General features: G+C 39.6%; 1 long non-coding RNA gene across 1 annotated transcript in view; it reads left to right on the top strand.

Moving 5' to 3' along the window:
• The window catches only part of LOC135113907 (uncharacterized), a 38,988-nt gene that overhangs the window by 9,640 nt on the left and 17,364 nt on the right, over positions 1 to 11,984 (top strand). Inside the window, exon 2 of the long non-coding RNA XR_010275108.1 lies at positions 7,608 to 7,708. This is a non-coding gene — a long non-coding RNA (uncharacterized LOC135113907). The remainder of the gene's footprint in view (positions 1 to 7,607; positions 7,709 to 11,984) is intronic.

The raw sequence follows: 11,984 nt of genomic DNA on the forward strand, positions 1-11,984 counted from the left end.
CAGAGATCAAGTGAAGGTCTGATTCTCTTTGCTCGTATTGAATTTGGTAAGATTTTTTTCTATATACCTTGTGTTTTTAGTGGATCTCAGCAATGTTCGTTAATATTACGTTTGTATTACTCGTTTTCTTCTTCTGTAGCGTCTCTCAGTTTCGTTTTCTTTAACGCCTCGGCACGATGTTGACAACTTTTAACAGTCTGTAGTGGAAGCTACTGTGATTTTCGAGTGTGTTTTTATGACTGGTGGTAGTTTAGGAAGAATTCTACATCGTCAGTCTGAGAAAACACATATGAGGACACGATTCATCACTTTTGTAGCCTAATTGTCCTCACGAAAGCCCGAAGTGTTAAGAATACCTCTCTCCGTCATCTGGAAGAATTGACAGGGCGGAGTGAATGGTATTTATGTTGTCTTGTGTTGTCTTGCTCGGGAGAATACTCAGGTGGCAAACACGACACTGGCTCTGCACACCTGATGTTGATGTGTGTCAGTTGTTTGACTCTGGCCTGAGGAATCCGTTTTCCTTTCCTTTTTTTTTTTACTGTTACGTTTTCTTTTTGTTTCAACGTTTTCTTTTTCTTTTCTTTTTTTGTCGAGTTCACTTTTTGCGTCTTCATGTTTCAAAGTTTTCTGTGAGATATTTTTAGATTTTAGGTGTTATCTTTGTTTGTTTGTTTTTTTTTCAACATTTGCCGTTTTGCTTTTTGTCAGTTTGCTTCCTGGTGTTGATATACGTTATTGAGTAAAAAGATGAAAGAAGAAGAAAAAGAAGGAGAAGAAGAAGTCGAAAAAAGAAGTAAATGATGATACTGATGATGATGATGATGATGAGAGAGAGAGAGAGAGAGAGAGAGAGAGAGAGAGAGAGAGAGAGAGTGTGTGTGTGTGTGTGTTGCGGCGGGCTGGGCTGGGCTGGGTGATGGCGGGGTCGTGCACCATACATGAATAAATTAACACAGATGAGGGCGGTTTTGGCCCAATTTCACGGGAAACCCAAATCTTGCAGCATCAGTGAGCAAGCGAGGGATAGACGAGATGCGAGACCCAAGTTAAATAAAGGAAGGAAGCGCCTTACACACACACACACACACACACACACACACACACACACACACGACGTTTATGCAAATTATTCCATCTCACACCGCTGTTATTCACCTTAGGCAGCGCAAGTATGTGGGAATTGGTATTAAAAGTCAGGCCAAGAATGACAATATTACCGCAGGCCGGGACAAACACGCGGGTCACCTGATTCCACCCCCCACCCCCCTCCCCCACTGCCTCCTGATATTTCCTACAACTTTGCCGATGTTTTTTCCGCGGAGTTTTGTCTGTCTTACTGGAGGACCGCGATGTAGCCTGCCCCCCTCCCCCCCAGCCCTCTCCCCGCCCCTCTCCCAGCCCATCTCCCCGCTCCTCCCCAGTCTCCCCCCCGCCCAGACCCTCCCCCTGTCATTATGTAGGGCTGTAGTAATGTTCGATTATTTCAGCGAGGCGCAAAATTAGAATTCCTATCGGGTTTGGAGAGAGAGAGAGAGAGAGAGAGAGAGAGAGAGAGAGAGAGAGAGAGAGAGAGAGAGAGAGAGAGAGAGAGAGAATATATTTTTACTTTAGGTACGCCAGTGTGTGTGTGTGTGTGTGTGTGTGTGTGTTATCATCATCATCAACATTATCTCTTTCTGGAAGGAATTTTAAAACAATGTAAGGAGGAGATATACAATGTCTCTCTCTCTCTCTCTCTCTCTCTCTCTCTCTCTCTCTCTCTCTCTCTCTCTCTCTCTCTCTCTCTCTCTTACGTATATGCATTATGAACACGAAAATGAGAGAGAGAGAGAGAGAGAGAGAGAGAGAGAGAGAGAGAGAGAGAGAGAGAGAGAGAGAGAGAGAGAGAGAGAGAGAGAGAGAGATAAAAGGTTAATCTTGCAGTTATTGAGTTGCCAGAAACATGATGCTTATCTAATGTAACGGGAGTGTGTGTGTGTGTATGTGTGTGTGTGTGTGTGTGTGTGTGTGTGTGTGTTTCCTCCTCCTCTCTCGGTCATTTTTTTCAAGCTCCACGTAAACACAAGCACTGCCTTCAGCAATACACAGCAATACACGTGCTTGCGCATCACATAACACACTGGTATCACGGAACTCTGAGCTAATGTAATAAGAAGCTCCATAACTGTGCCCGCCTTGCATCAATCTCTATAGGTATTCCTTATATAGGTCATTATGTACGTGTGTTTGGGGTATTCTGGTGGTGGTGATGGTGGTGGTGATGATAATGATGAGAAAAATAGGTTAAGAAGATTAAGAAAGGAGTAAACAACAGCAGGAAGAATAACAACAAGAACAAGAAGAAAAACAGAGTAGTAGTTGTAGTTGTAGTTGTAGTAGTAGTAAGCTGAGGTAGGAAAATGCATACTACTACTACTACTAATAATAATAATAATACTAGGTACTTGTTTTTGTTGTTGTCGTTCTTGTTTTTGTGTATGTTCTCTATCTGTCTTTGCTTGTTGTTGTTATTGTTGTTGTTGTTGTTGTTGTTGTTGTTGTTGTTGTTGTTGTTGTTGTGGTTGTTGTTGTTGTTGTTATTCTTGTTGTTCTTCTTTTCACTACAGTCATTTACATTATCATCTTAAACCACAGACAGGAACCAGCACATCTTTTTTTTTTCATCAGTTATTTATACCTTCATTCATTTACGCATCCCGTTTTTCATTCAGCCTGAGGGAAAAGAAAACGGGAGGCTGCTTTGTTTACTTTGTGATAAGAATATTTTTCTCTTGGACAGATTAATGAAAGAACCGAGGATGACTGAAGCTATACTGTGTTATGTATAGTGATGAACTCCTCTCTCTCTCTCTCTCTCTCTCTCTCTCTCTCTCTCTCTCTCTCTCTCTCCCCGTTATGTCATATTTCCATCTTACCTCTAATCATCTGCTTTTCCTCTCTCTCTCTCTCTCTCTCTCTCTCTCTCTCTCTCTCTCTCTCTCTCTCTCTCTCTCTCTCTCTTCATATCTCACTCTTAACCTCCCTCTCATCATCATCTCTCGCTCCTCCTCCTCCTCCTCGTCGTCTCTTGCTTCTTTCCTTCCTTCCTTCCTTCCTTCCTTCCTTTTTTGCTTGCTTCCTTCCTTCCTTTCTTTCTTCCTTCTACATCCTCCTTCCCTCATCGTCTTTATTTCCGGGTCACGAAGTATAAAACACCTATCGCCTGGAATACCGATTAATTATATAACTATTGAAGACTAGGAGGAGGAGGAGGAGGGAGGAGGAGGAGGAGGAGGAGGAGGAGGAGGAGGAGGAAGTAGACAATCAGAACAATCATTACCGAGACAAAAAAGTGGAGAAAAAGGAAGAGGATGATGATAAAGAGGAGGAGATGGAGGAATAGGGAGAGGAGGAGGAGGAGGAGGAGGAGGAGGAGGAGGAGGAGGTAAAAAAAATCCGACTGTAAGAATGAAAAAAAAATGAAAACAGGAATAAAAAAAGGAGGTAGAGAAGAAAAAAGGGAGAGAAGAGGAGGAGGAGGAGGAGAAGGAGGAGGAGGAGGAGGTAGAACATTTCAACAATAAGAACGAAACGAGAAAAAAAAAAAAGGAAAAAGGAGATAGATAAAGAAGAAAGATAAGGAGAGGAAAAGAGGAGGAGAGGAGGAGGAGGAGGTAGAAAAATCCGATTGTTAAAAATGAAAAAAAAAGAAAATGAAAACAGAAAAAAAAGTAGGTAGAGAAAGAAAAGAAAGATAGGGAGAGAAGAGGAAGAGGAAAACGAGGAGGAGGAGGAGGAGGAGGAGGAGGAGGAGGAGAACGATCATAAAAGAAACAGTCCTCTTTTAACGCACAAGTGGAGGAGAAAAGAAAGGAAAAGAATAACAATCAAACCTATTTTATTCATTCTTCTAATCCTTTCTTTATTCCTTGTTCACCTATTCCTTCCCTCTCTTCCCTATCAACGAAGCGAATGAGGAATAGAGAAATACGAAAAGAGAAGAGAATGAACAGATATAAATGATGATAACTCTTTTTCCCCTTTTCCTTCTCTTTCTTTCTCTTATTCTTCTCGGTGAGGGGAAAAAAGAAGGAAAGAAGGAAGGAGAAAAGTAGAGTTGAAAGATTTTGAAAGAAAAGTCGATAAGGGAAAAGGGAGGAGGAGGAGGAGGAGAAGGAGGAGGAAGAAAACAGAAAACAGCAAACAGAGAAGAGTAATAATAGTGAGTTGAGGAGGAGGAGGAGGAGGAGGAGGAGGAGGAGGAGGAGGAGGAGGAGGAGGAGGAGGAGGAAGAGGAAGGGAGAGAGAAGTGGTTCAATAAAAGTTGTCACAATAAGATCGTTCATGCGTTATCTCTCTCTCTCTCTCTCTCTCTCTCTCTCTCTCTCTCTCTCTCTCTCTCTCTCTCTCTCTCTCTCTCTCTCTCTCTCTCTCTCTCTCTCTCTCTCTCTCTCTCTCTCTTTACCGTTTCCTTCACTGGACTTTTTATCTTTCTTTCTCTTTCTCTCTTTAAAACAACAACAACAACAACAACAACTACTACTACTACTACTACTACTACTACTACTACTACTACTACTACTGATGATGATAATTGTGCTCCTAATACTGTAGAAGACGTAGTAGTAGTAGTAGTAGTTGTAGTAGTCGTAGAAGGAGAAGGAGAAGGAGGAGAAGGAGGAGGAGGAGGAGGAACAGGAGCATGAAAAAAAATAAATAAAGGAGAGAGAAAGGGGAAAAGAGGAGATAGTGATAGAGCTCTCTCTCTCTCTCTCTCTCTCTCTCTCTCTCTCTCTCTCTCTCTCTCTCTCTGGCTGTTATTGCGGTAACTTAATAAGATAGCAACCTTCCACCTAGTCACCGTTCCTAAATCTCCATGAATAGGTAATGGCAGAGAGAGAGAGAGAGAGAGAGAGAGAGAGAGAGAGAGAGAGAGAGAGAGAGAGAGAGAGAGAGAGAGAGAAAGATTCGTAAAGGACTTGATTTGATTTCTCTTCCTTTTTTTTTTTTACTTTCAGTCTTACCTCTTTGTATGTGTGTGTGTGTGTGTGTGTGTGTGTGTGTGTGTGTGTGTGTGTGTGTGTGTGTGTGTGTGTGTGTGTGCTTTAATTCTCTGTGTTCGTTTGTTTTGTACGTTTGTTTGTTTGTTTTTTCTTTGTGTTGACTTTCATGAATGGTTTTTGAGTTATGATTTTGTATTTTTTTGGTGCTGTTTCCTCTTCCTTATCTGAGAGAGAGAGAGAGAGAGAGAGAGAGAGAGAGAGAGAGAGAGAGAGAGAGAGAGAGAGAGAGAGGGAGGGTAGTGCTTGAATGAATATACCAAATAAATAACGTGAAATCGACTTCGAAAACAGTAAAATAAATAAATAAGTAAATAAATAAGTATAGAAGTAAATGAATAATACATATAAATGAATAAAAAAGTGAATAAATAAAGACTAGAATGAATAATTGATGAATAAAACTGATACATGAAACGGATAGATAATTTTTTCATATCTATTTCTCTTTACTTTTATTTTTCTCTTCCACTTCCTCTATTCCTTCACTTCCTTTCCTTCCTCAAGTTTTTCCTTACTTTCTTTACCTTTGCCTGCTTTTTTCCCTACTTTTTCACTCCCTTTATTTTTTTTTATGTTTCCTTTCCTTTTTTCCCTTTAGTTGAGTTTTCCCTTCACGTAAATAAACAAACTGTAAAAAAAACGGGAAAAATGAACAATAAAGGCAATAGCCGCTACCTGAGAGAGAGAGAGAGAGAGAGAGAGAGAGAGAGAGAGAGAGAGAGAGAGAGAGAGAGAGAATGCAATTGTTAAATGGAATCAAAGCAGAAAGGTGATTGGCGGGCGAAAGTTTGGAGGTCGGTTCTAATTGGTGCATGGAAGGGGAAGAAGAACTCTGATTGGTCCGTGGGAAGAGGAGAGCGAATGCCTGATTGGCTCATGGCAAGAGAGGAAATGACTGTGAGTGGTGGATAAATATTTAGATGCACGAAAGAACGGAGAGAGAGAGAGAGAGAGAGAGAGAGAGAGAGAGAGAGAGAGAGAGAGAGAGAGAGAGAGAGAGAGAGAGAGAGAGAGAGAGGAGGAGGAGGAGGAGGAAACTTGAAATAAAGTTACAAAAACACAAAATAAATGACATTTGCCAGAGAGAGAGAGAGAGAGAGAGAGAGAGAGAGAGAGAGAGAGAGAGAGAGAGAGAGAGAGAGAGAGAGAGAGAATTAAGAAACCATGAAATAGTAAGAAAAAGAGCACACACACACACACACACACACACACACACTAGTAGATGTATGTGTATCAGAGAGAGAGAGAGAGAGAGAGAGAGAGAGAGAGAGAGAGAGAGAGAGAGAGAGAGAGAGGGAGGGAGAGGTATGGTGGTGGTGGTGGTGGTGGTAGCGATCAAAAAGGCATTAACAAGCCATTTGGGATCCCGTAAAGTATTTGAAATGACCTTTTCCCCTCTTGCTGACCTGACCTTAAAACTTCTCCCCACTTGACCTTATGACTCCTCTACACATTACCCCTCCCCCTTCCTCTCCTTTATCACATTCTCTTCCATCTCTTTCCTTCTTTTCATCTTCTCTTCGTATTTCTTTTTATATTTCCTTCATTCTCTCTCTCTCTCTCTCTCTCTCTCTCTCTCTCTCTCTCTCTCTCTCTCTCTCTCTCTCTCTCTCTAAGAAAGGAGGGAATAGGAAAATTCTCTTCCTTTTTCTTCCTTCCTTCCTCCTGCTTCTCCTCCTCCTCCTCTTCTCCTTTTTTCTCCTCCTTCTAAGAATCAAAAAGGGAAGAAGACAGGAAGATTAGAGGAGAGGAAAAAAGATTCTTGTTTTCCCCTTTTTCCCTTCTTCCTCCCTCTTTCCGTCCTTTCCTCCTCTTTCCTCCATTTCGTCTCCTCCTTAGAGTCATGAAATATTAGGAAGGAAGGAAGGAAGATGGAAAGAAATGGGAAAAGAAGAATTTTTCCTCTCCTTTCCTCCATTTTTTTCCATACGTCCCATTTTTCCTTAAACTTCCTTTCTCTTCTTTTTTCCCTTTTTTCCTTTCCCTTTTCTATTTTCCTTTCGTCTTTTTCCTCTCTTGTTTTTTCTCCTTTATATTCATTTTCTATTTTACATCTCTTTTCCTTTCTTCCTTGCTTTTCCTTCAGTTCTTTCCCTCCTCTTCTCTTTAGTTTTCATTTTTCCTCTTTCCTCTTCCTCAGTTTCCTCTTCTCAAATTTTCTTCATCCTTTTCCTTTCTTTTCTCTAGATTTTCCTCCATCCTTTTTTTTTCATTTCCTCTCTTGTTCGCCTCCATTTCTTTTCTTTTTCCTCAATTTTCCTTCAATTCCTTTTACTTCTTATGATTTTCCCTTATTTCCCTTGTTTTCCTTTTCATTCCCTTACAGTTTTCCTTTCCTCGTATGTTTCCTCCCTCCGTTTTTCCTGGAAGGTTTAAGTAAACAAGACATCAGAATTGTTATGTAAAAATTCTTTAACCCTATTTCATGTTTCTCATCGATATCGGTACGTTTCACACTTGCACGTATTGGCCATAAAAAGATTGTTTTCCTTCGCGTATTGAGTATGTCGTTTTCTTTGTTTTTGTCCCTCTAACTAAAATATTTACGGTATTACTCAATAGATGGCGGTCTCGTCAACTCTACGGGTTTTGAATATCGCCGTGACGCAGTGGGTGGACGTGCTGTGTGTCCTTCTCAATTAAGGTTCAACCCTCAACCTCAGGTAAGTTTTATTGATATAAAAAAAAAAAAAAATCACATGATATTTTCTAGTGCATGATGAGTTATTCAAGTGATATGTAGGTGATTAGTGATGATATTCATGAAATGACGGATCAAATATTAAACGTTACGATATGGGTGACTTGTGTACACAACCCATGTTCGCGTGATTTTCAAATGTTTTGATGTCGATGATGCTTTGAGTAAAGTGTAGCAAAGTGTTGTACTCAACAAAAACATTTACAAAAATAACGACTTCGAAACGTGTCGATATCGGTGACTTGTGTAAAAGACACACTATTACCATCTGATGCGTGCGATATCAACGAAGAGTGTTATATGATGCAATAAAATTCCAGGCTACTCTTGTTCATCACACTTAATAATTTTAGTAAAATATTATGCTGCTCTTATAATTACGTTTCTATTTCTTCCTGGTGGTATTAAACCTATAAATTTTTACGCGACAGTCTTCCAGTCTAGGTGTTTAGATTATTCCTTTAGAGATGAGCCCCACTCTGACTCAGAATGTTCAGATATTGAGGATGTGGAAGACAGTGGTGATGAATATCTACTAACCCAAGATGATGAAGCACAGTTCAGGTATGATTTGATGCTTGACTTTCAAGGTAAAAATTCTCTCTCTCTCTCTCTCTCTCTCTCTCTCTCTCTCTCTCTCTCTCTCTCTCTCTCTCTCTCTCTCTCTTAGGAATAGGAATTTGTAACGCAAATTTTGTAATAAAAATTACTTATCTAACTTTACAGATGATTGCATTATGAAATGCAGAATGGGAATATTGAAAAATTTAGGTTTAGGAAGGAGATAGGAAAAAATTGGTTCTCGAATAGAGTGGTAGATGAGTGGAACGGACTCAGTAATCATGTAGTTAGTGCTAGGACACTAGAGAGCTTTAAGAGAAGATTAGACAAGTTTATGGATGGGGATAACAGATGGAAATAGGTAGGAGTGTTTCATACAGGGACTGCCACGTGTAAGCCTGGTCGCTTCTTGCAGCTTCCCTTATTTCTTATGTTCTTATGTAATATTCATATATATATATATATATATATATATATATATATATATATATATATATATATATATATATATATATATATATATATATATATATATATATATATATGTATATATATATCAATTGTAAAACGTGTGTTTTCTACGTGTTTTAATTTTTTGAAAAAGTGAAAAGTTATTTTTATTTGTACTATACTCCAAAGAACTCAACTATTTTACCTATGTATAACGGTTCTTTTTTTATGTATGCAACATATCAGAATTGTTTTGTAAAAACTCTTTAAATTCAAATTTTTTTTCAAAATTTGTAACGCAGGTCCGGACCTGTACTTAAAATTGGAAAAAAAAATTGTAATAAAAATTACTTATCTAAGCTTACAGGTGATTGCATTATGAAATGCAGAATATAAATATTCATATAAATATATATATGTCAATCGTTAAACGTGTGTTTTCTAAGTGTTTTAATTTTTTCAAAAAGTGAAAAATTATTTTTATTTGTACTATACTTCAAAGAACTCAAACGACTATTTTGAATATGTATAACGGTTAATTTTTATGTATCCAACATATCAGAATTGTTTTGTAAAAATTCTTTAAATTCAAATTTTTTTCAAAATTTGTAATGCAGGTCCGGACCTGTACATAAAATTGGAAAAAAATTTTCTCATAAAAATTTCTTTTCTAAGCTTACAAATTAATACATTATGAAATGCAGAATAGGAATATCCATATAAAAAATATATATCAATTGAAAAACGTGGATTTTCTACGTGTTTTAATTTTTTCAAAAAGTGAAAAAATACTTTTATTTGTACCGTACTCCAAAGAACTCAAACGACTATTTTACATATGTATAACAGTTATTTTTTAAGTATCCAACATATCAAAATTGTTTTGTAAAAATTCTTTGAATTAATTTTTTTCAAAATTTGTAACGCATACAAAATTATTGGATTTATACAATTATACATTTATACAAAAAAAAAAAAAAAAAAAAATGGAAAAAATTTTCTCATAAAAATTTCTTATCTGAGCTTACAAATCTCCTCCTGTTTCTTCTCCTCTTCCTTCAAATTCGCTCATTATCAACTATGTTTTTACGTTAATTAAAGCTCTGTTTTGGTCACCACAAATACATTAATTTAAAATTATTTTTGTTGACCGTATGTTAAACCTCTTGACCTATGCTCCTCCTCCTCCTCCTTCTCCTCCTCCTCCTCCTCCTCCTCCTCCTCCTCCTCCTCCTCCTCCTCCTCCTCCTCCTCTTCGTCCTCCTCCTCCTCTCTTCATCCTCTTCCTCTTTCTTCTTCTTCCATTATTCCATTATTCCGTGTTTCTTTACTTTACTTTGTTTCTTTGCATTTTCTCCTCCTCCTGCTTCTCCTCCTCCTCCTCCTCCTCCTCCTCCTCCTCCTCCTCCTCCTCCTCCTCCTCCTCCTCCTCCTCCCCTTTCGCCGTTTTCTCTTATTCCCTCTTCTCTTTCCTTCCTTCTCTCTATTCCATCCCTTTACTGAGCAGTTTACTTATTTACTTACGTGTGTGTGTGTGTGTGTGTGTGTGTGTGTGTGTGTGTGTGTGTGTGTGTGTGTGTGTGTGTGTGTGTGTGTGCATATGACCATTACAGAGGCAGATATCAGAGAGCCAAAGGTCGAGCACTGATGTTTGCCAGAGAGAGAGAGAGAGAGAGAGAGAGAGAGAGAGAGAGAGAGAGAGAGAGAGAGAGAGAGAGAGAGAGAGACTACGAAAATAAATAAAAGGGAAGGAAGAAAAGGGTAAAAGAAAGAAGGACACGTGAAATAAAATAAAGAAAAACGAAGAGAGAGAGAGAGAGAGAGAGAGAGAGAGAGAGAGAGAGAGAGAGAGAGAGAGAGAGAGAGAGAGAGAGAGAGAGAGAGTAATTGTTTAAGACTTAATGCAACAGATATTCGAGAGAAAGCGATAGACAGACAGACGGACAGGCGGGATACACACACACACACACACACACACACACACACACACACACACACACACACACACACACAGCAGATCCAGGCAGAGAGACAAACAGACAGACAGGCAGACAGACAGAATGAAAAACAGACAGACACTGAGCAGACTAGATACCAAGACAGACAGACGGACAGACAGAAATACTACACTACACCAAACGCTGTGTGTGTGTGTGTGTGTGTGTGTGTGTGTGTGTGTGTGTGTGTGTGTGTGTGTGTGTGTGTGTGTGTGTGTGTGTGTGTGTGTGTGTGTGTGTGTGTGTGTGTGTGTGTGTGTGTGTGTTGTAATTCCCTCCCTCTACCTCCCTTCCTCCCTCGGCCCCTTTCCTTTGAAACTAGAGAGAGAGAGAGAGAGAGAGAGAGAGAGAGAGAGAGAGAGAGAGAGAGAGAGAGAGAGAGAGAGAGAGAGAGAGAGAGAAAATAAACGATTCGAAGAATGATTATATAGATGTGTGTGTGTGTGTGTGTGTGTGTGTGTGTGTTCACTTATACGTAAATATACCCCATGTACGTACGTATATAAAACCAACTATGCATGTATATATAATATATATACATGCATAGTTGGTTTTATATACGTACGTACATGGGGTATATTTACGTATAAGTGAACACACACACACACACACACACACACACACACATCTATATAATCATTCTTCGGATCGTTTATTTTCTCTCTCTCTCTCTCTCTCTCTCTCTCTCTCTCTCTCTCTCTCTCTCTCTATACCTATATATTATATAGGTACGTGTGTATGTGTGTGTGTGTGTGTGTGTATGTGTGTGTGCGTGTGTATATGAGCGTCAGAACCTTTAAGGCACACCCAAGCCTCTTAAAGCGGCTTAAACTCGACTCATTAATCCTAAAGGCATCAACTTGAGGCTCCGTTCCTTCAGGGCTAATTTCTTCCCTTACCCTGATTAAACAACCTCCGCATTCACTAAGGGAGGGAGGGGAAGGAGGAGGGGGTGTCTTCTGGGGGCTGGATGGCCACTAGGGGACTGAGTGTGTGGAGAAAGAGGAGGAGGAGGAGGAGGAGGAGGACGAGGTGGAGGTGAGAAGAGGAGGGACATTGGCGTTTTGGGAGGAAGAGGAGTAGTAGTAGTAGTAGTAGTAGTAGTAGTAGTAGTAGTAGTAATAGAAGTAAGAGGAGGAGGAGGAGGAGGAGGAAAAAGAGAAGAAAGAGGAGGAGTAGAAGTGACAGTGGGAGAGTGAGATGGAAGGGGAAGAGAGCGAGGAGACGAGA

Source organism: Scylla paramamosain, chromosome 26 (assembly GCF_035594125.1).
Source record: "Scylla paramamosain isolate STU-SP2022 chromosome 26, ASM3559412v1, whole genome shotgun sequence".
Classification (NCBI taxonomy): Eukaryota; Metazoa; Arthropoda; class Malacostraca; order Decapoda; family Portunidae; genus Scylla; species Scylla paramamosain.